This window comes from Lolium perenne, chromosome 2 (assembly GCF_019359855.2).
Source record: "Lolium perenne isolate Kyuss_39 chromosome 2, Kyuss_2.0, whole genome shotgun sequence".
Lineage (NCBI taxonomy): Eukaryota > Viridiplantae > Streptophyta > Magnoliopsida > Poales > Poaceae > Lolium > Lolium perenne.
Genome location: NC_067245.2, coordinates 300214809 through 300236637, shown reverse-complemented (window position 1 = coordinate 300236637; position 21829 = coordinate 300214809).

The window sequence follows — 21829 nt, the reverse complement described above, 5'->3', positions numbered from 1 at the left end:
GGATACCACAACCCGAGAGTAGGAGTAAGAACAAGGTATCTTAGAATCCGTTTGACCATCAAATGGCTCTCCTTAGGAGCAGATTGAAAACGAGCACACATCTCTACACTTAGCATGATATCCGGCCTAGAGGCGCAAAGGTAGAGCAAGGATCCTATCATGGAACGGTATACCTTTATATCCACATCCTTCTCACCATCACATGAGCCAAGCTGCCCCTTTACGGGCATGGGTGTCTTCATTGGGCTTGCATTGGTCATGTTGAACTTCTTGAGCATGTCCTTCACATATTTTTCTTGAGAGATGAAGGTGCCTTTTGAAAGTTGCCTCACTTGGAAGCCTAGAAAGAACTTCAACTCTCCCATCATGGACATCTCAAATTTCCTAGTCATCAATAGATCAAAAGCTTTGTTATGATTGGGGTTAGTTCCGCCAAATATAATATCATCAACATATATTTGACATATAAATAAGCCACCCCCTTTAACCCGTTTGGTGAAAAGGGTGAAATCGATCGTACCCATGCAAAACCCATCATGTAGTAAGAAATCCCTAAGGAACTCATACCAAGCACGTGGAGCTTGCTTGAGACCGTAGAGTGCCTTATGGAGTAAGTACACATGGTTGGGTCCGCCTGGGTCTTCGAAACCCGGGGGTTGAGCTACATATGCAGTTTCTTTTAGGGGACCATTTAAAAATGCACTTTTCACATCCATTTGATATAATTTGAAATTGTGGAAAGATGCGAATGCAAGCAAAATACGAATAGCTTCAAGACGGGCTGCCGGCGCAAAGGTATCCTCAAAATCCATACCTTCTATTTGGGCAAACCCTTGCGTCACTAACCTTGCTTTATTTCTTATAACAATGCCATTCTCATCTGGCTTGTTCTTGAATACCCATTTGGTCCCAATAACATTGATGCGATGATCCTTGGATCTCTCAATTAGAGACCATACTTCATTTCAAGTGAAACACTCCAATTCTTATTGCATGGCAATTACCCAATCCGGATCAACCAGGGCTTCATGTACCTTGAGTGGGCTCAAAACTAGACACAAAAGCATGGTGTTGACAATAAGTGATAAGTAATGCATGGTGTATACGAGTTACCACTCCTTTTGAGATGCTACCAAGGACTTGATCTACTTTCATGTCACTTGCCCTTGTAGCAGCCTTAATCTTCTGAATGGTTCCTTCATGATCAATGAATTCATCTCTTACTAGTACTTGATCATGAGGGACCACTTGAGCTTGATCATGAGTTGAGGATGTTTCTTGATCATCATCATGGTCTTGCTCAGTGGGATGAGCACTTTCTTCTTGTTCTTCGGAATGTGACCCATCTTGAGTGGAGGATGGTTCTTGAGTTGCACTTTATGGTTCAACTTGAGTTGAGCTAGGCTCCACTGGGGCTGAGCTTGATACTTCTATTTTATCATTTTGATCATCAGTATGAACTTCTGTGGGTCGGATGTGTCCAATGCCCATAAGCTTGATGGCATTAGAAGGATCATCATCACCTGCAGCACATGGATCAACTTGCTCCACTTGGGAGCCATTATCCTCCAAGAACACCACGTCACAAGATACGTCAATAGTCCCAGTGGACTTGTTGTAGTATCTATAGGCGTGGGAGTTCTCCGCATATCCAACAAATGTGCCCTCTATAGTTCTAGTTTCAAATTTACCGAGCTTCCCTTTATTATTCTTAACAAGACACTTGCATCCAGAGACACAAATGTACATGACATTAGGCTTGTTACCTGTGAAAAGCTGGTATGGAGTTTTGTTATGGAGGGGGCGGAGGAAGAGCCGATTGGAGTAGTGGAAAGCTGTAGAGATGGATTCTCCCCAAAAGTTGTGGGGTGATTTGAATTCACTCAACATGGTTCTTGCCATCTCAATGATAGTCTGGTTCTTCCTTTCAACAACACCGTTTTGTTGAGGGGTGTACGGAGCTGAAAACTCATGCTTGATGCCCTCATCATCAACAAACTCTTGCATAGTGTAGTTCTTGAACTCAGTGCCATTGTCGGTCCTTATTTCCTTGATCTCAGATTCATACATTCGTTGAGCCTTCTTGGCAAAGGTGATGAACTCTCTATGGGTCTCATCCTTAGACTTGAGGAGAAAGACCCAAGAGTATCTTGAGTAATCATCGACAATGACAAGTCCGTACTTGATCCCACCAAGAGTATCATAATGTGATGGCCCAAAGAGATCCAAATGAAGGAGCTCCAAAGGCCTAGATGTGGGGACGATGCTCTTGATAGGATGTTTCTTCTTAAGTTGCTTTCCTGCTACACATGCACTGCATACATGATATTTCTCAAAATAAATGCCGGTTAGTCCAACAATGTGCTCACCCTTTAGGAGTTGTTTAAGATTTCTCATGTTAACATGACCAAGGCGGGGATGCCACAAACAACCTTCGTCATGCTTGGCCACCATTAGACATGTGGAGGGAGAGGAGCTCTCTTTCGAGAGGTCAACCACGTAAAGGTTGTTCTCCACATATCCAACAAGGAACAATTTGAGATTGTCACTCCTAAAGACTTTCACACAAAAATTTGTAAAATATGAATTGTAACTGGCATCGGCAAGATGATATAAAGAAAGCAAGTTATAGCCAAGGGATTCAACAAGCATGACCGTCTCAAGGCACAAGTTCTTAGAGATTGCCACCTTGTCGTACCCAAGTACCTTTCCCTTTGAGTTGTCACCAAAGGTGATGCTTGACTTCTTGTTGATATCCTCGATGAATTGATCAAGCACACCTCTTCCTCCGGTCATATGATTGTTGCATCCACCATCAAACACCCATTTTGGACCACTAGAGTAATACTCCTACAAAATCAAGTAGAGGATTTAGGAACCCATCGAGTAATGGGTTCCTTTGTAATGGCAACAATATCTTTTGGTACCCAAATTGAGTACCCTCTATAAGCATAGCCATTACGAGGGCCAACATAGTTAGCATAAACATCACCATAGTAATCAACAAATAGTTCATAGTGATTGTTAGGTCCCGTGCGGTCGCCACTAGTGGCTTTGCCAACATTAGTGACCTTCTTGTTCTTCTCTTGAGCGGGCTTCTCCTTCTTGCAGTTGTTCTTTTTGTAGGACTTGGAAACATATCCAAGTCCAAACTTTTGATTGTTTGATCTTTGCTTATTCAAGAGGTCATCCAATCCCATCTTATTCTTGGCGGTGGTGAACTTGGTTCGGACGATAACCGGAAGGTAGATTATTAGTCATAGACGCAGTTGGATTATGTTCTATGTATTATGTTGTAATGCCCAAATGAATCTCATAGTAATCATCTTGTCATGTATGGTCTTTATTCTGTCAATTGCCTAGCTATAATTTGTTCACCCAACATGTTATTTATCTTTATGGTGAGACACCTCTAGTAAACTGTGGGCCCCGCTACTTTCTTTTACACTGATAAAACCATCACGTTCTGTTTACTTACTGCAAACATTCTTCTCTTTAATTTCACTTCAAACAAACATCTCTTTCCACACTATACGGTTAATCCTTTGTTTTCAGCAAAACCGGTGAGATTGACAACCTCACTGTAAGTTGGGGCAAAGTATTTTGGTTGTGTTGAGTGAAGGTTCCACATTGTTGCTGATGCCGGTAGTGCGCCCTGCCAGAAGTCAGATAGAAACACCTTCAAAAGTCACGTCTTTCTCATACTAGTCGATTAAACCTTGATTTCTTACTGAGGAAAAACTTGCTACTGTGATCATCATACCTTCCTCTTGGGGTTCCCCAATGGCGTGCATTTGCGCAACATCAGTGCTGTTGAGGGAAAGCGCTCCGGGAAGAGGGTTCATGCCAAGGTTATGTGGTATGCTCCTATAATACCACGACTGAAACGTTTGTTCACAAATAAAGAGAACGCTAGGTTGTTGCGATGGTAAAAGGAAGACCGTAAGAAAGAGGCGATGTTGAGACACCCTGCTCATGTGTCATAGTGGAGAAAATTTATAGAAAGTACCCGTACTTTGTAGAGGACGCAAGGAAACTTAAGGTTTTGTCTAAGTACAGATGACATGAATCCATTTGGAGAGCAGAGCTGCAGTCATAGTACTTGGCATGTGACTATATATCTATAACCTTCCTCCTTGGTTGTGCATGAAGCGGAACTTCATTATGATGCCAGTGCTCATCCAAGGCCTGAAGCAACCCGGCAACGACATTGATGTTTACCTGAAGCGATTAGTTGAAGAACTTCTAAGTGTGGGCCATAACATGTGTACGTGTGTGGGACGAGCATAAACGGAAGGAATTTGACCTACGAGCGCTGCTTTTCGTAACATCAACGATTGGCGTGCTCTTGGTAACCTTTCAGGACAGTCAAACAAGGGATACAATGCATGCACACACTACTTAGATGAGTCTGGCAATGTATATTTGGATAAATCTAAGAAGACCGTGTACCTGTGGAATCGTCGATTTCTTACGCGTACCCATCCCATAAGAAAGAAAGGCAAGCATTTCAACGGTGAGGCAGATCATCGGAAAAAGCCTACCCACTGTCATGGTGCTGATATATTTGGTATGGTCAAGGATCTGGAAATAATCTTCGGAAAGTGTCCTAGCGGACAGTCTATTCCGAATGACGTTGCCAGATACGCATCCATGTGGAAGAAGAAATCTATATTTTGGGAGCTACCCTATCGGAAAGTCCTAGAGGTTCGCTCTTCAATCGACGTGATGCACCTGATGAAGAATCTTTACGTGAACCTGGTAGACTTCTTGGGCGTGTACGGAAAAACAAAAGATACACCAGAAGCACGGGAGGACCAACAATGTATGAAAGACCCAAGAAAACTGCATGAGACAGATAAAGTACATCATTACTCCAGCTACGCTCTTACAAAAGAAGAGAAGGAAATCTTTTTTGAATGTCTAAGCAGTATCAAGGTCCCGTCTAGCTTCTCCTCTCTAGCAGCTTAAATGATCTCTAGGCTTCCATTACTCATAGTGGATGTCGTTTTTTACCTTCCTGCTAATTTTGTAATGACTGTTATGGTGATGATATATTTTTTTTTCTTTTTCGAAATGGGGAAAAAGCCCCAGCCTCTGCATCAATCGATGCATACAGCTTTTCGAAATGGTGATGATATATTTAGGCTGAGACTTTCCCCTTGCATTATGAAGCGGTCCTGTTTCGGGCACAAGTTCGATCTAAGCATAATAGCACTTGTGTGATCTGAAGTTAGTGGGTGCAGAGATACTGAGCAAGGCGAACTTTGATCTAACAAAAAAATAGTTTGGCTTTCCTCTTTGTAAGTATCGTCCTTGTTTTTGAACTCTAGCTTTAGTGCTTTGGTTAGCAGTCTCGATGGTGTAATGAGCTCGTATGGTTTCTTTTGTAATAAATTGGATCCGGGGACAGGTCCCTGTTCGTCTAAAAAAAAGTAAGATTGGGGAATCTCACTTATGGTCTCAGCTAATAGTGATCCAGGGTATGTACATGTTTCCGATTTGTGTTGTAAAACTAAAATTGCAGATCTTGTTCACACTTGTTTCTAGGAAGATACTGAGCAAGGGAATAAACTGTAGTGGGAGCAACAAAACTTTGTTGTAGGAAAGATTTCTTCAGAAACGTCTTGGGATTTTGCCTCATAAATCTGTGTTTCCTCTGTAGCCTGTGCTGCACTAGTGCAATTTTCTCTGCTAGTTTACGATATTTTGGAAGTATAGTACATGTATCAGCTGTCTTGAAATACCAATGTACCTCTTCTTCCTATCGATGTTGATTAGAGGATTATGGTGGAATGATGAAAAGCAGCGGTGGTGGTGCCGTGGTGGAGAGTTTGTAGATAACCTCAACATGCCCCTCGTATCCATGGACTGCTTTATTTCCTTCTGAACTTATCCCATTCATCTCTCAACGGTGTGCTGTCTGCAACATGTTTCTACTGTAACTGTCTATGTACCTTCTACCCCTAGTAATTAACAGGTCTTTGCTGTGGTTTGTTTTAACCTGCATGCGTGTGCTTAATCTGTAGAATTTGCCATGCATGGGCAGTACATATAACCAATGATTTGGTCGTCATGTTTATGTTATAACCTATCTTATTTCCGATTCTTTGATGAAACCTTCTCTTTCTCTGTTAGGAATTCTTCTCTTCAACCCTGACAAGAATAATACACTCTTTCTCTGTCAGGAATTCTTCTTCTTCAACCTCAACCCTGGCAAGAATAATGCAGTATATAGCCTTTACTAATCACCAACTTTGTAATTGAATTTGACCCATAGAAACAACACATCGTTGAGCTGGCTGTTGCAAAACATGCAGACAAGTAGAACATCAAATATTTTCTTTGTGCAGATAAGCAAAGATCTTAACACAACTCAGGACTAGTTGATGCCAGATAAACCTTAGAAAAACAGAATGGGCTATTTGATTGAACAAAGAACGAAGAGTTACAGTATTCCCATGTACATCAGTTTGGACGACACTCCAGTTCAAAGTCCACAGCGTTCCATACATACACCCAGTACATCACGCTTCACGCAGAGAGGGCTGAACCAAGAAGCGCTAGATGCAGCCAGTTGCTTAGGCATCTCCAACGCCGGCGATCCATCCCGCGTCTGCGCGTTCGGATGGGTCGAAACGGACAAAAACGCGGTCCAGCGCGCGGACCCATCCCAAAAACGGATGGCCGCGGCGGCGTCTGGGAGGACCCAAACCCGACTCAAATCTGGGACGAGTTTGCGTGGCCGTGAACGCCGATGGCTGGCCGCGCGTCCACCCCTGGCCCGCGTGTCATGGACATAACAAATATTTTTCATTAAAAAGTACCCTTTACATTTTTTTTAGCCTACTACTTCTATCCTAATATGTACGTGCCGGCTCGCCGTCGGGGCCGTGGATTTCACTCGACGCGGACGGCCTGTACGCGTGAGGATTCCACTCCAGCTACGAGTTGGGTGGCGCGGCGGAGGACTTCATCCTCCTCCTTTCCGCCCGCGCGCCTCGGGCGCGCTCGCGCTCCGCCTCCTGAGGCGGCACCATCCGCTTCCCGCATAGCTCCAGTTCCTGCAGGGCGGCACGTTCCACAGCGGTGCGCGCCTCCAGGCGGACGCGGCCGGCGGCCTGGGCCTCGTGGTTCCCGTTCCACCGGCGCATGCGCTCTTGTCGGTCGCGCTCCGCCGACGCAGCAGCCTCCCGGGCGCGCCGCTCGGGCGAAGGCATCTCGATGAGGTGGCGAGCTGCTCGAGCAGCTCGTTCTTCTGGCCGAGGAGGTCGCCTAATCGGCGGCGGCCGGCCCGGCAAGTCGCCTCGTGCTCCTTCGTCACGCGCGTGAGGTCGGCGAGACGCTCCTCGATGGCGGCGTTGATGTTGGCCAGCGCGAGGTCCTCCTCGTTCACGGGCTCCTCCTCCGCGGCGGTCGTCCCCTCCTCCGCGTCCTCGTACCAGCCGTCTGCGGTCTCATGCCAGCCGTCCGCGGCCGCCTCCACCATCTCCGCGTCCCCTTCCTTCTTCGCCGCCGCCTCGGCAGCGACGCGGAGCGCGTCGTCGTCGGCGACCCACCGCGCGTTGGCGCGCTCCTCCTCCTCCGTCCGCGGGAACCTGGCCCGAGCGGCGAGGGAGAGCTTGGCCCACGTGGCCTGCAGGGTGCGCGGCATGGCGCCGGAGAAGGTGGAGGGGGAGAGGACAGCGGAGAGGGTGTGATGCGGTCTTTGGCCGCCGCCGTCTTTTATAGCCGGCGGCCTGGCGGGAAACTTGGGCGCGAGCGCACGCCAAAGGGTTTTTCGCGCTCGCCGGAACATTGGTGCGCGCGGGAACTTACCCGTGCGTTCCACCGTCCACCATTGCTGTCCCATCGAGGCCTCCATGGCACAGTGCCGCGCAAGGAAGACGAACCACGTGGCGTCTGTTTGGGTCGCCGCGTTGGGCGCAGCGTGCGACCCAAACGGACACGCGGACGCGGGCCGTTGTCCGCGTGTCCGCTCGGCCACCCAAACGGCCCAAAACAGATGGTCCAGCGCGTCTGTTTGGGTCGCGCGGTTGGAGATGCTCAGTAGAATTCTGACAGAACAACAAACAACCTACTCCGTAACTAAATTCAACAGACACTGAACTATTTCAGGTTCATGGTGAGCTTGAACTATAGAATATATGCTGCCTGAAATTTCGTCGAATAAGCACCTGCTTTGCAACTCTTAGGATTATCTTGAGCTACGAGCAGATACATTGAAGTAGAGGTGAAACAAACTCCATAGCCTTAGCCTAGGACCAGTAAGGCTGGTGCCAACGTGGGCTGGGGCAGGGGCGGTACCGCCCACGACGGGGCGAGAGATGGGCGAGACGGCAGCGCGGGGCGGTGGATCCACCGCCCGGCGATAGCGCCCGCTACCGCCCGGCTGCCGCCCGCGCTGGCGCCGAGAGGGGGGCGAGAGCGCTGGCAGGTCGGGGCGAGAGCGCGGGCGAGAGGGAGGGGGTAACGGCTAGCTAACGTGGCACGATCTGATTCGTCCACGTCAGTTGGCCGTTGGGGTAGCCGTTGCTGGCTCAAAAAATTCGAAAAAAAAGCCAAAAACCCCAAAATTTCATCCCCACCCCCTATAAATACCCCCCATATGGTTTCACTCACTCCACACCCATTTCATCTCATTCATCTCCTTCACTCTCTCAAATCTTCTCCACCATGTCTGGTTGGACTCCAGATTTGACCTCGTTCACGGATCTCTTGCAGCCCGACGGGTCACCAGCCTTACACCTAGATGATGTCTCTCCGACACATCGTCGCTCCAATGTCGGTTCTTCGCCGCTTCCACGAGTTTTATACTCCTCCGGCACACAACCTCCGGGGCCATATGGGCTATACGCTCCACCTCCGGCGCCATATGGTTCATACCATCCGCCTCCGTATCCATACCCCCCACCACCTCCACATGCTCCACCTACAGGTAGCGGGAGTGGGACTGTACCTCCTTACCCACCACCTTTGTACGGTTCATACGCTGCCAAGAGAAGCCGTCTGGGAGTTTCTGGTGAGTATAGCTCTAGCGAGGCGACGATGGAGGAGGAGCGTCCAATGGGCCGCGATAGGGCCAAGGCCGCGGCACGTAAGGATAGGAGGAAGGGGAAGGAATCCTCATCAAGCAGTGAGTGAAGGGATTCGTTGCATAGAAAACAAAAAATTTCCTACTGCGAGAACGCAATCCAAGCCAAGATGCAATCTAGAAGACGGGAGCAACGAGGGGATGAACGAGACTCACCCTTGAAGATTTCCAAAGCCTACAAGATGAGGCTCTTGTTGCTGCGGTAGACGATCACTTGCCGCTTTCAAAAGCGCGTAGAAGATCTTGACGGTGCCACAATCGGGCAGCACCTCCGTACTCGGTCACACGTCCGGTGTTGATGAAGACGACGTCCTTCTACCCGTTCCAGCGGGCAGTAGAAGTAGTAGCTCCTCCTTGAATCCAGCAGCACGACGGCGTGGTGGCGGTGGCGATGGAGATCTCCGGCGGAGCTTCGCTAAGCGTTGCGGAAGAGGGGGAGGAGTGGGGCGGCTAGGGTTTGGGGAGAGGGTGTGGCCGGCCTCCTTGGGGTGCGGCCAAGGTGGTGGTGTTGTGGTGGCCGGCCCCCTCCCCTTGGCCCCTCATTATATAGGTGGAACCCCCAAGTGTTGGACTACAAGTCTTCGAATAAGACCCCAACCCAAAACCTTCCATGTGTAGGGAAACCGACCCAAGGTGGGACTCCCACCTCAAGTGGGATTCCCACCCTTCCATGAGGGGGGTGGCCGGCCCCCTTGGTGGAGTCCACTTGGGACTCCACCCCTCTAGGGTTGGCCGGCCATGGGTGGTGGAGTCCCTCCGGGACTCCGCCTTCCAAAGTGATTTCTTTCGGACTTTTCTAGAACCTTCTAGAACCTTCCATAAATTCACCGGATCATTTTCAAACTTATAAAATGACTTCCTATATATGAATCTTATTCTCCGGACCATTCCGGAACTCCTCGTGATGTCCGGGATCCTATCCGAGACTCCGAACAAAACTTCGAACTCCATTCCATATTCAAGTTCTACTATTACGACATCAAACCTTAAGTGTGTCACCCTACGGTTCGCGAACTATGTAGACATGGTTGGGAACTCTCTCCGACCAATAACCAATAGCGGGATCTCGAGATCCATAATGGCTCCCACATATTCAACGATGACTTAGTGATCGAATGAACCATTCACATACGATACCAATTCCCTTTGTCACGCGATATTTTACTTGTCCGAGGTTTGATCATCGGTATCTCTCTATACCATGTTCAACCTCGTCTCCTGACAAGTACTCTTTACTCAACTGTGGTCTGTGGTCTCTTATGAATCATTCATATGCTTGCAAGCTATTTATACGATATTCCACCGAGAGGGCCTAGCGTATATCTATCTGTCATCGGGATGGACAAATCCCACTGTTGATCCATATGCCTCAACTCATACTTTCTGGATACTTAATATCACCTTTATAACCACCCATTTACGCAGTGGAGTTTGATGTAATCAAAGTACATTTCCGGTATAAGTGATTTACATGATCTCATGGTCGAAAGGACTAGGTAACTATGTATCAAAAGCTTATAGCAAATAACTTAATGACGTGATCTTATGCTACGCTTAATTGGGTGTGTCCATTACATCATTCATATAATGATATAACCTTGTTATTAATAACATCCAATGTTCATGATTATGAAACTCTAATCATCTATTAATCAACAAGCTAGTTAAGAGGCTTACTAGGGACTCATTGTTGTTTACATAATACACATGTATCAATGTTTCGGTTAATACAATTATAGCATGGTATATAAACATTTATCATAAACGCAAAGATATATAATAACCACTTTTATTATTGCCTCTTGGGCATATCTCCAATAGTCTCCCACTTGCACTAGAGTCAATAATCTAGATTACATTGTAAGGTACCTAACACCCATGGCGTTCTGGTGTTGGTCATGCTTTGCCCTAGGGAGAGCTTTAGTCAACGGATCTGCTACATTCAGATCAGTGTGTACTTTGCAAATCTTTACTTCTCCTTCTTCGATGTACTCGCGAATCGAATGATAACGCAGCTAGATATGCTTCAACCTCTTGTGTGACCTTGGTTCTTGTGCATTGGCGATGGCACCCATGTTGTCACAGTAGATGACTAGTGGGTCCAATGCACTAGGAACCACACCGAGCTCTACAATGAACCTCTTCATCCATACCGCTTCTGATGAAGCCTCTGAAGCCGCTATGTACTCTGATTCTGTTGAAGACTTCGCCACCGTGCACTGCTTCGAGCTTGCCCAGCTTACTGCAGCACCATTCAATATAAACACGTACCCAGACTGAGACTTAGAGTCATCAGGATCAGTGTTCTGGCACGCGTACAGCACGCGACCGTTGGGAACCCCAAGTGGAAGGTGTGATGCGTACAGCAGTAAGTTTCCCTCAGTAAGAAACCAAGGTTTATCGAACCAGTAGGAGTCAAGAAGCACGTTGAAGGTTGATGGCGGCGGAGTGTACTGCGGCGCAACACCAGGAATTCCGGCGCCAACGTGGAACCTGCACAACACAACCAAATTACTTTGCCCCAACATGACAGTGAGGTTGTCAATCTCACCGACTTGCTGTAACAAAATATTAGATGTATAGTGTGGATGATGATTGTTTGCAGAAAACAGTAGAGCGAGAATTGCAGTTGATTGTATTTGATGTAAAAGAATGGACCGGGGTCCACAGTTTACTAGTGGTTTCTCTCCCATAAGAAATAGCATGTTGGGTGAACAAATTACAGTTGGGAAATTGACAAATAGAGAGGGCATGACCATGCACATACATGTTATGATGAGTAGTGTGAGATTTAATTGGGCATTACGACAAAGTACATAGACCGCTATCCAGCATGCATGTATGCCTAAAAAGTCCACCTTCAGATTATCATCCGAACCCCCTCCAGTATTAAGTTGCAAACAACAGACAATTGCATTAAGTATGGTGCGTAATGTAATCAACAAATACATCCTTAGACATAGCATTGATGTTTTATCCCTAGTGGCAACAACACATCCACAGCCTTAGAACTTTCTGTCACTGTCCCAGATTTAATGGAGGCATGAACCCACTATCGAGCATAAATACTGCCTCTTGGAGTTACAAGTAACGACTTGGCCAGAGCCTCTACTAATAACAGAGAGCATGCAAGATCATAAACAACACATAGATAGATTGATAATCAACATAGCATAGTATTCCATATTCATCGGATCCCAACAAACGCAACATGTAGCATTACATATAGATGATCTTGATCATGTTAGGCAGCTCAAAAGATCTAACAATGATAGCACAATTAGGAGAAGACGACCATCTAGCTACTGCTATGGACCCAAAGTCCAGGGGTGAACTACTCACTCATCACTCCGGAGGCGACCATGGCGGTGAAGAGTCCTCCGGGAGATGATTCCCCTCTCCGGCAGGGTGCCGGAGGCGATCTCCTAAATCCCCCGAGATGGGATTGGCGGCGGCGTCTCTGGAAGGTTTTCCGTATCGTGGCTCTCGGTACTGGGGTATTCGCGACGAAGACTTTAAGTAGGCGGAAGGGCGGAGTCGGAGGGCTGACGAGGGGGCCACACGCTAGGGCCGCGCGGGCCCCCCTTGGGCCGCGCCGCCCTAGTGTGGCGTCGCCTCGTTGCCCCACTTCGTTTCCCTTTCGGTGTTCTGGAAGCTTCGTGGAAAAATAGGCCCCTGGGCATTGATTTCGTCCAATTCCGAGAATATTTCCTTACTAGGATTTCTGAAACCAAAAACAGCAGAAAACAGCAACTGGCTCTTCGGCATCTCGTTAATAGGTTAGTGCCGGAAAATGCATAAATATGACATAAAGTATGTATAAACATGTGTGTATCATCATAAAACAAGCATGGAACATAAGAAATTATCGATACGTTCCTGATACGTCTCTGACGTATCGATAATTTATTATGTTCCATGCCACATTATTGATGATATCTACATGTTTTATGCATACTTTATGTCATTATTATGCGTTTTCCGGAACTAACCTATTGACGAGATGCCGAAGGGCCAGTTGTTGTTTTCTGCTATTTTTGGTTTCAGAAATCCTAGTAAGGAAATATTCTCGGAATCGGACGAAATCAACGCCGAAGATCTTAGAATCCCCGGAAGCATCCAGAACACCCAAGAGCCGTCAGAGGGGGGCCACAGGCCCACCAGACCATAGGCCGGCGTGGCCTGGGGGTGGCCCGCGCCCCCCTATGGTGTCGTCGCCTCGTTGACCTTCTGACGCCGCCTCTTCGCCTATAAGAAGCCCCTCGACCTAAAACCTCGATACGGAAAAATCCACGGTACGAGAAACCATCCAGAGCCGCTGCCATCGCGAAGCCAAGATCTGGGGGACAGGAGTCTCTGTTCCGGCACGCCGCCGGGACGGGGAAGTGCCCCCGGAAGGCTCCTCCATCGACATCACCGCCATCTTCATCACCGCTGCTGTCTCCCATGAGGAGGGAGTAGTTCTCCATCGAGGCTCGGGGCTGTACCGGTAGCTATGTGGTTCATCTCTCTCCTATGTACTTCAATACAATAATCTCATGAGCTGCCTTACATGATTGAGATTCATATGATGATGCTTGTAATCTAGATGTCGTTATGCTAGTCAAGTGAATTTTACTTATGTGATCTCCGGAGACTCCTTGTCCCACGTGTGTAAAGGTGACAGTGTGTGCACCGTGTGGGTCTCTTAGGCTATATTTCACAGAATACTTATTCACTGTTATGAATGGCATAGTGAAGTGCTTATTTATATCTCTTTATGATTGCAATGTGTTTTGTATCACAATTTATCCATGTGCTACTCTAGTGATGTTATTAAAGTAGTTTTATTCCTCCTGCACGGTGTAATGGTGACAGTGTGTGCATCCGTGTTAGTACTTGGCGTAGGCTATGATTATGATCTCTTGTAGATTATGAAGTTAACTATTGCTATGATGGTATTGATGTGATCTATTCCTCCTACATAGTGTGAAGGTGACAGTGTGCATGCTATGTTAGTACTTGGTTTAGTCGTGTTGATCTTTCATGCACTCTAAGGTTATTTAAATATGAACATTTAATTGTGGAGCTTGTTAACTCCGGCATTGAGGGTTCGTGTAATCCTACACAATGGTGTTCATCATCCAACAAAAGAGTGTAGAGTATGCATTTATCTATTCTGTTATGTGATCAATGTTGAGAGTGTCCACTAGTGAAAGTATGATCCCTAGGCCTTGTTCCTAAATACTGCTATCGCTGCTTGTTTACTGTTTCTTGTGTTACTACTGCTGCGTTACTACTGCTTGTTTACTGTCCTGGGCAAAGCACTTTTCTGGTGCCGTTGCTACTGCTCATACTTATTCATACCACCTGTATTTCACTATCTCTTCGCCGAACTAGTGCACCTATTAGGTGTGTTGGGGACACAAGAGACTTCTTGCTTTGTGGTTGCAGGGTTGCTTGAGAGGGATATCTTTGACCTCTTCCTCCCTGAGATCGATAAACCTTGGGTGATCCACTTAAGGGAAACTTGCTGCTGTTCTACAAACCTCTGCTCTTGGAGGCCCAATACTGTCTACAAGAATAAAGGCTCCCGTAGACATCACATCCCCAAGCTTAGTTCCTACTCGTCCCGAGTAGGTAAACAATAACAAAGATAATTTCTGAAGTGACATGCCATCATAATCTTGATCAATACTATTATAAGCACATGTAATGAATGCAGCGATTCGAAGCAATGGTAAATACAATGAGTAAACAATTGAATCATATAGCAAAGATTTTTCATGAATAGTACTTTCAAGACAAGCATCAATAAGTCTTGCATAAGAGTTAACTCATAAAGCAATAAATTCAAAGTAAAGGTATTGAAGCAACACAAAGGAAGATTAAGTTTCAGCGGTTGCTTTCAACTTGTAACATGTATATCTCATGGATAGTTGTCAACATAAAGTAATATAATAAGTGCAATGTGCAAGTATGTAGGAATCAATGCACAGTTGACACAAGTGTTTGCTTCTAAGACAGAAGGAAGTAGGTAAACTAACTCAACATAAAAGTAGAAGAATGGCCCTTCGCAGAGGGAAGCATTGATTGCTATATTTTTGCTAGAGCTTTTATTTTGAAAACATAAAGAGAGCATAAAAGTAACATTTTGAGAGGTGTTTGTTGTTGTCAACGAATGGTAGTGGGCACTCTAACCCCCTTGCCAGACAGACTTTCAAAGAGCGGCTCCCATGAAATTTTATTTTTGGGTGGCACTCCTTCAACCTTTCTTTCACAAACCATGGCTAACCGAATCCTCGGGTGCCTGCCAACAATCTCATACCATGAAGGAGTGCCTTTTTATTTTAGTTCTATTTAGATGACACTCCTCCCCACCTTTGCTTTCTCAAGCCATGGCTAACCGAATCCTCGGGTGCCGTCCAACAATCACATACCATGGAGGAGTGTCTATTTGTAAATTTATGAAGGTTAATTAATTTGGGACTGGGAATCCCATTGCCAGCTCTTTTTGCAAAATTATTGGAAAAGCGGATGAAGCCACTAGTCCATTGGTGAAAGCTGCCCAACAAGATTGAAAGATAAACACCACATACTTCCTCATGAGCTATAAAAAATTGACACAAATAAGAGGTAATAACTTTTGAATTGTTTAAAGATAGCACTCAAGAAATTTACTTTGGAATGGCGGAGAAATACCATGTAGTAGGTAGGTATGGTGGACACAAATGGCATAGTGTTCGGCTCAAGGATTTTGGATGCATGAGAAGTATTCCCTCTCAATACAAGGCTTAGGCTAGCAAGGTTATTTGAAACAAACACAAGTATGAACCGGTACAGCAAAACTCACATAAAAGACATATTGCAAGCATTATAAGACTCTACACCGTCTTCCTTGTTGTTCGACCCTTACTAGAAAATATCTAGACCTTAGAGAGACCAATCATGCAAACCAAATTTCAGCAAGCTCTATGTATTTCTTCACTAATAGGTGCAAAGTATATGATGCAAGAGCTTAAACATGAGCACAACAATTGCCAAGTATCACATTATTCAAGATATTATACCATTTACCACATGTAGCATTTCCCGTTTCCAACCATATAACAATTTAACAAAGCAGTTCAACCTTCGCCATGAACACTATGAGTAAAGCTAAGGACATATTTGTCCATATGCAACAGCGGAGCGTGTCTCTCTCCCACACAATGAATGCTAGGATCCACTTTATTCAAACAAAACAAAAATAAAAACATACATACGCTCCAAGTAAAGCACATAAGATGTGATGGAATAAAAATATAGTTTCACTAGAGGAACCTGATAATGTTGTCGATGAAGAAGGGGATGCCTTGGGCATCCCCAAGCTTAGATGCTTGAGTCTTCTTGAAATATGCAGGGATGAACCACCGGGGCATCCCCAAGCTTAGAGCTTTCACTCTCCTTGATCATATTGTATCATCCTCCTCTCTTGATCCTTGAAAACTTCCTCCACACCAAACTCAAAACAACTCATTAGAGGGTTAGTGCATAATCAAAATTCACATGTTCAGAGGTGACATAATCATTCTTAACACTTCTGGACATTGCACAAAGCTACTGAAAGTTAATGGAATAAAGAAATCCATCAAGCATAGCAAAACAGGCAATGTGAAATAAAAGGCAGAATCTATCAAAACAGAACAGTCTGTAAAGACAATTTTTTTAGGTGCACCAGACTTGCTCAAATGAAAATGCTCAAATTGAATGAAAGTTGCGTACATATCTGAGGATCACTCACGTAAATTGGTTACCTACAGAGACTACTGCTCAAATTCGTGACAACAAGAAATCTGTTTCTGCGCAGTAATCCAAATCTAGTATGAACCTTACTATCAAAGACTTTACTTGGCACAACAATGCAACAAAATTAAGATAAGGATAGGTTGCTACAGTAGTAACAACTCAAATATAAAATAAAAGTGCTGTAGTAAAATCATGGGTTGTCTCCCATAAGCGCTTTTCTTTAACGTCTTTCAGCTAGGCGCAGAAAGTGTATATCAAGTATTATCAAGAGACGAAGCATCAACATCATAATTTGTTCTAATAATAGAATCAAAAGGTAACTTCGTTCTCTTTCTAGGGAAGTGTTCCATACCTTTCTTGAGAGGAAATTGATATTTAATATTACCTTCCTTCATATCAATAATAGCACCAACAGTTCGAAGAAAAGGTCTTCCCAATATAATGGGACAAGATGCATTGCATTCAATATCCAAGACAACAAAATCAACGGGGAAAAGGTTATTGTTAACCTTAATGCGAACATTATCAACTCTCCCCAAAGGTTTCTTTGTAGAATTATCAGCAAGATTAACATCCAGATAACAATTTTTCAATGGTGGCAAGTCAAGCATATTATAGATTTTCCTAGGAATAACGGAAATACTTGCACCAAGATCACATAAAGCATTACAATCAAAGTCATTGACCTTCATCTTAATGATGGGCTCCCAACCATCCTCTAACTTCCTAGGAATAGAAGCTTCACGTTCTAATTTCTCTTCTCTAGCTTTTATGAGAGCATTTGTAATATGTTTTGTAAAGTCCAAACTTATAGCACTAGCATTAGGACTTTTAGCAAGTTTTTGTAAGAACTTTATAACTTCAGAGATGTGGCAATCATCAAAATCTAAACCATTATAATCTAAAGCAATGGGATCATTGTCCCCAATATTGGAAAAAATTTCAGCAGTTTTATCACAGGCAGTTTCAGCAGTTTTAGGCAGTTTTGTAAGCTTTGTATTAGGAGTAGAAACATTGTCAACACCAATTATTTTAAAATTGATAGTAGGAGGTGTGTCAACATGTGAAGCATTTTCATTGCTAGTGGTGTTAATAGTCCAAACTTTAGCTACATTGTTATCTTTAGCATTTTCTTCTTTTTCCCACCTAGCACGCAATTCCGCCATCAATCTTATATTCTCATTAATTCTAACTTGGATGGCGTTTGCTGTAGCAAATGACTTAATATCTTTATCTTCATTAGGCATAACTTTCAATTTCAAAAGATCAACATCAGCAGCAAGACTATCAACTTTAGAAGCAAGTATATCAATTTTCCCAAGCTTTCTTCAACAGATTTGTTAAAAGCAGTTTGTGTACTAATAAATTCTTTAAGCATGGCTTCAAGTCCAGGGGGTGTATTCCTATTATTGCTGTAAGAATTCCCATAAGAATTACCATAACCGTTACCATTATTATAAGGATATGGCCTATAGTTGTTACTAGAATTATTCCGATAAGCATTGTTGTTGAAATTATTATTTTTAATGAAGTTCACATCAACATGTTCTTCTTGAGCAACCAATGAAGCTAACGGAACATTATTAGGATCAACATTAGTCCTACCATTCACAAGCATAGACATAATAGCATCAATCTTATCACTCAAGGAGGAGGTTTCTTCGACAGAATTTACCTTCTTACCTTGTGGAGCTCTTTCCGTGTGCCATTCAGAGTAATTAATCATCATATTATCAAGAAGCTTTGTTGCGGCGCCTAGAGTGATGGACATAAAAGTACCTCCAGCAGCTGAATCCAATAAGTTCCGAGAAGAAAAATTCAGTCCTGCATAAAAGGTTTGGATGATCATCCAAGTAGTCAGTCCATGGGTTGGGCAATTTTTAACCAAAGATTTCATTCTTTCCCATGCTTGGGCAACATGCTCATTATCCAATTGCTTAAAATTCATTATGCTACTTCTCAAAGATATAATTTTAGCAGGAGGATAATATCTACCAATGAAAGCATCCTTACATTTAGTCCATGAATCAGTACTATTCTTAGGCAAAGATAGCAACCAATCTTTAGCTCTTCCTCTTAATGAGAAAGGAAACAATTTTAATTTTATAATGTCACCATCTACATCCTTATACTTTTGCATTTCACATAGTTCAACAAAATTATTGAGATGGCAGCAGCATCATCAGAACTAACACCAGAAAATTGCTCTCTCATAACAAGATTCAGTAAAGCAGCTTTAATTTCAAAGAATTCTGCTGTAGTAGCAGGTGGAGCAATAGGTGTGCATAAGAAATCATTATTATTTGTGTTTGTGAAGTCACACAACTTAGTATTTTCAGGAGTACCCATTTTAGCAATAGTAAATAAAGTAAACTAGATGAAGTAAATGCAAGTAACTAGTTTTTTTGTGTTTTTTTTAATATGGCAAACAAGACAGTAAATAAAGTAAAGCTAACAACTAATTTTTTTTTATTTTGATATAATGCAGCAAACAAAGTAGTAAAGAAAGTAAAGCAAGACAAAAACAAAGCAAAGAGATTGGAAGTGGAGACTCCCCTTGCAGTGTGTCTTGATCTCCCCGGCAACGGCGCCAGAAATTTAGCTTGACACGCGTACAGCACGCGACCGTTGGGAACCCCAAGTGGAAGGTGTGATGCGTACAGCAGTAAGTTTCCCTCAGTAAGAAACCAAGGTTTATCGAACCAGTAGGAGTCAAGAAGCACGTTGAAGGTTGATGGCGGCGGAGTGTAGTGCGGCGCGACACCAGGGATTCCGGCGCCAACGTGGAACCTGCACAACACAACCAAATTACTTTGCTCCAACGTGACAGTGAGGTTGTCAATCTCACCGGCTTGCTGTAACAAAGGATTAGATGTATAGTGTGGATGATGATTGTTTGCAGAAAACAGTAGAGCGAGAATTGCAGTTGATTGTATTTGATGTAAAAGAATGGACCGGGGTCCACAGTTCACTAGTGGTGTCTCTCCCATAAGAAATAGCATGTTGGGTGAACAAATTAAAGTTGGCCAATTGACAAATAGAGAGGGCATGACCATGCACATACATGTTATGATGAGTAGTGTGAGATTTAATTGGGCATTACGACAAAGTACATAGACCGCCATCCAGCATGCATCTATGCCTAAAAAGTCCACCTTCAGGTTATCATCCGAACCCCCTCCAGTATTAAGTTGCAAACAACAGACAATTGCATTAAGTATGGTGCGTGATGTAATCAACAAATACATCCTTAGACATAGCATTGATGTTTTATCCCTAGTGGCAACAGCACATCCACAACCTTAGAACTTAATGGAGGCATGAACCCACTATCGAGCATAAATACTCCCTCTTGGAGTTACAAGTAACGACTTGGCCAGAGCCTCTACTAATAACGGAGAGCATGCAAGATCATAAACAACACATAGATAGATTGATAATCAACATAGCATAGTATTCCATGTTCATCGGATCCCAACAAACGCAACATGTAGCATTACATATAGATGATCTTGATCATGTTAGGCAGCTCACAAGATCTAACAATGATAGCACAATTAGGAGAAGACGACCATCTAGCTACTGCTATGGACCCATAGTCCAGGGGTGAACTACTCACTCATCACTCCGGAGGCGACCATGGCGGTGAAGAGTCCTCCGGGAGATGATTCCCCTCTCCGGCAGGGTGCCGGAGGCGATCTCCTGAATCCCCCGAGATGGGATTGGCGGCGGCGGCGTCTCTGGAAGGTTTTCCGTATCGTGGCTCTCGGTACTGGGGTATTCGCGACGAAGACTTTAAGTAGGCGGAAGGGCGGAGTCGGAGGGCTGACGAGGGGGCCACACGCTAGGGCCGCGCGGGCCCCCCTTGGGCCGCGCCGCCCTAGTGTGGCGTCGCCTCGTCGCCCCACTTCGTTTCCCTTTCGGTGTTCTGGAAGCTTCATGGAAAAATAGTCCCCTGGGCGTTGATTTCGTCCAATTCCGAGAATATTTCCTATATATGAATCTTATTCTCCGGACCATTCCGGAACTCCTCGTGATGTCCGGGATCCTATCTGAGACTCCGAACAAAACTTCGAACTCCATTCCATATTCAAGTTCTACTATTACGACATCAAACCTTAAGTGTGTCACCCTACGGTTCGCGAACTATGTAGACATGGTTGAGAACTCTCTCAAACCAATAACCAATAGCGGGATCTGGAGATCCATAATGGCTCCCACATATTCAACGATGACATAGTGATCGAATGAACCATTCACATACGATACCAATTCCCTTTGTCACGCGATATTTTACTTGTCCGAGGTTTGATCATCGGTGTCTCTCTATACCTTGTTCAACCTCGTCTCCTGACAAGTACTCTTTACTCGTACTGTGGTATGTGGTCTCTAATGAACCATTCATATGCTTGCAAGTTATTTAGACGACATTCCACTGAGAGGGCCCAGAGTATATCTATCCGTCTTCGGGATGGACAAATCCCACTGTTGATCCATATGCATCAACTCATACTTTTCGGATACTTAATCCCACCTTTATAACCACTCATTTACGCAGTGGCGTTTGATGTAATCAAAGTACCTTTCCGGTATAAGTGATTTACATGATCTCATGGTCGAAAGGACTCGGTAACTATGTATCGAAAGCTTATAGCAGATAACTTAATGACGTGATCTTATGCTACGCTTAATTGGGTGTGTCCATTACATCATTCATATAATGATATAACCTTGTTATTAATAACATCCAATGTTCATGATTATGAAACTCTAATCATCTATTAATCAACAAGCTAGTTAAGAGTCTTACTAGGGACTCATTGTTGTTTACATAACACACATGTATCAATGTTTCGGTTAATACAATTATAGCATGGTATATAAACATTTATCATAAACGCAAAGATATATAATAACCACTTTTATTATTGCCTCTTGGGCATATCTCCAACAGTGAGGTAGCAAGTA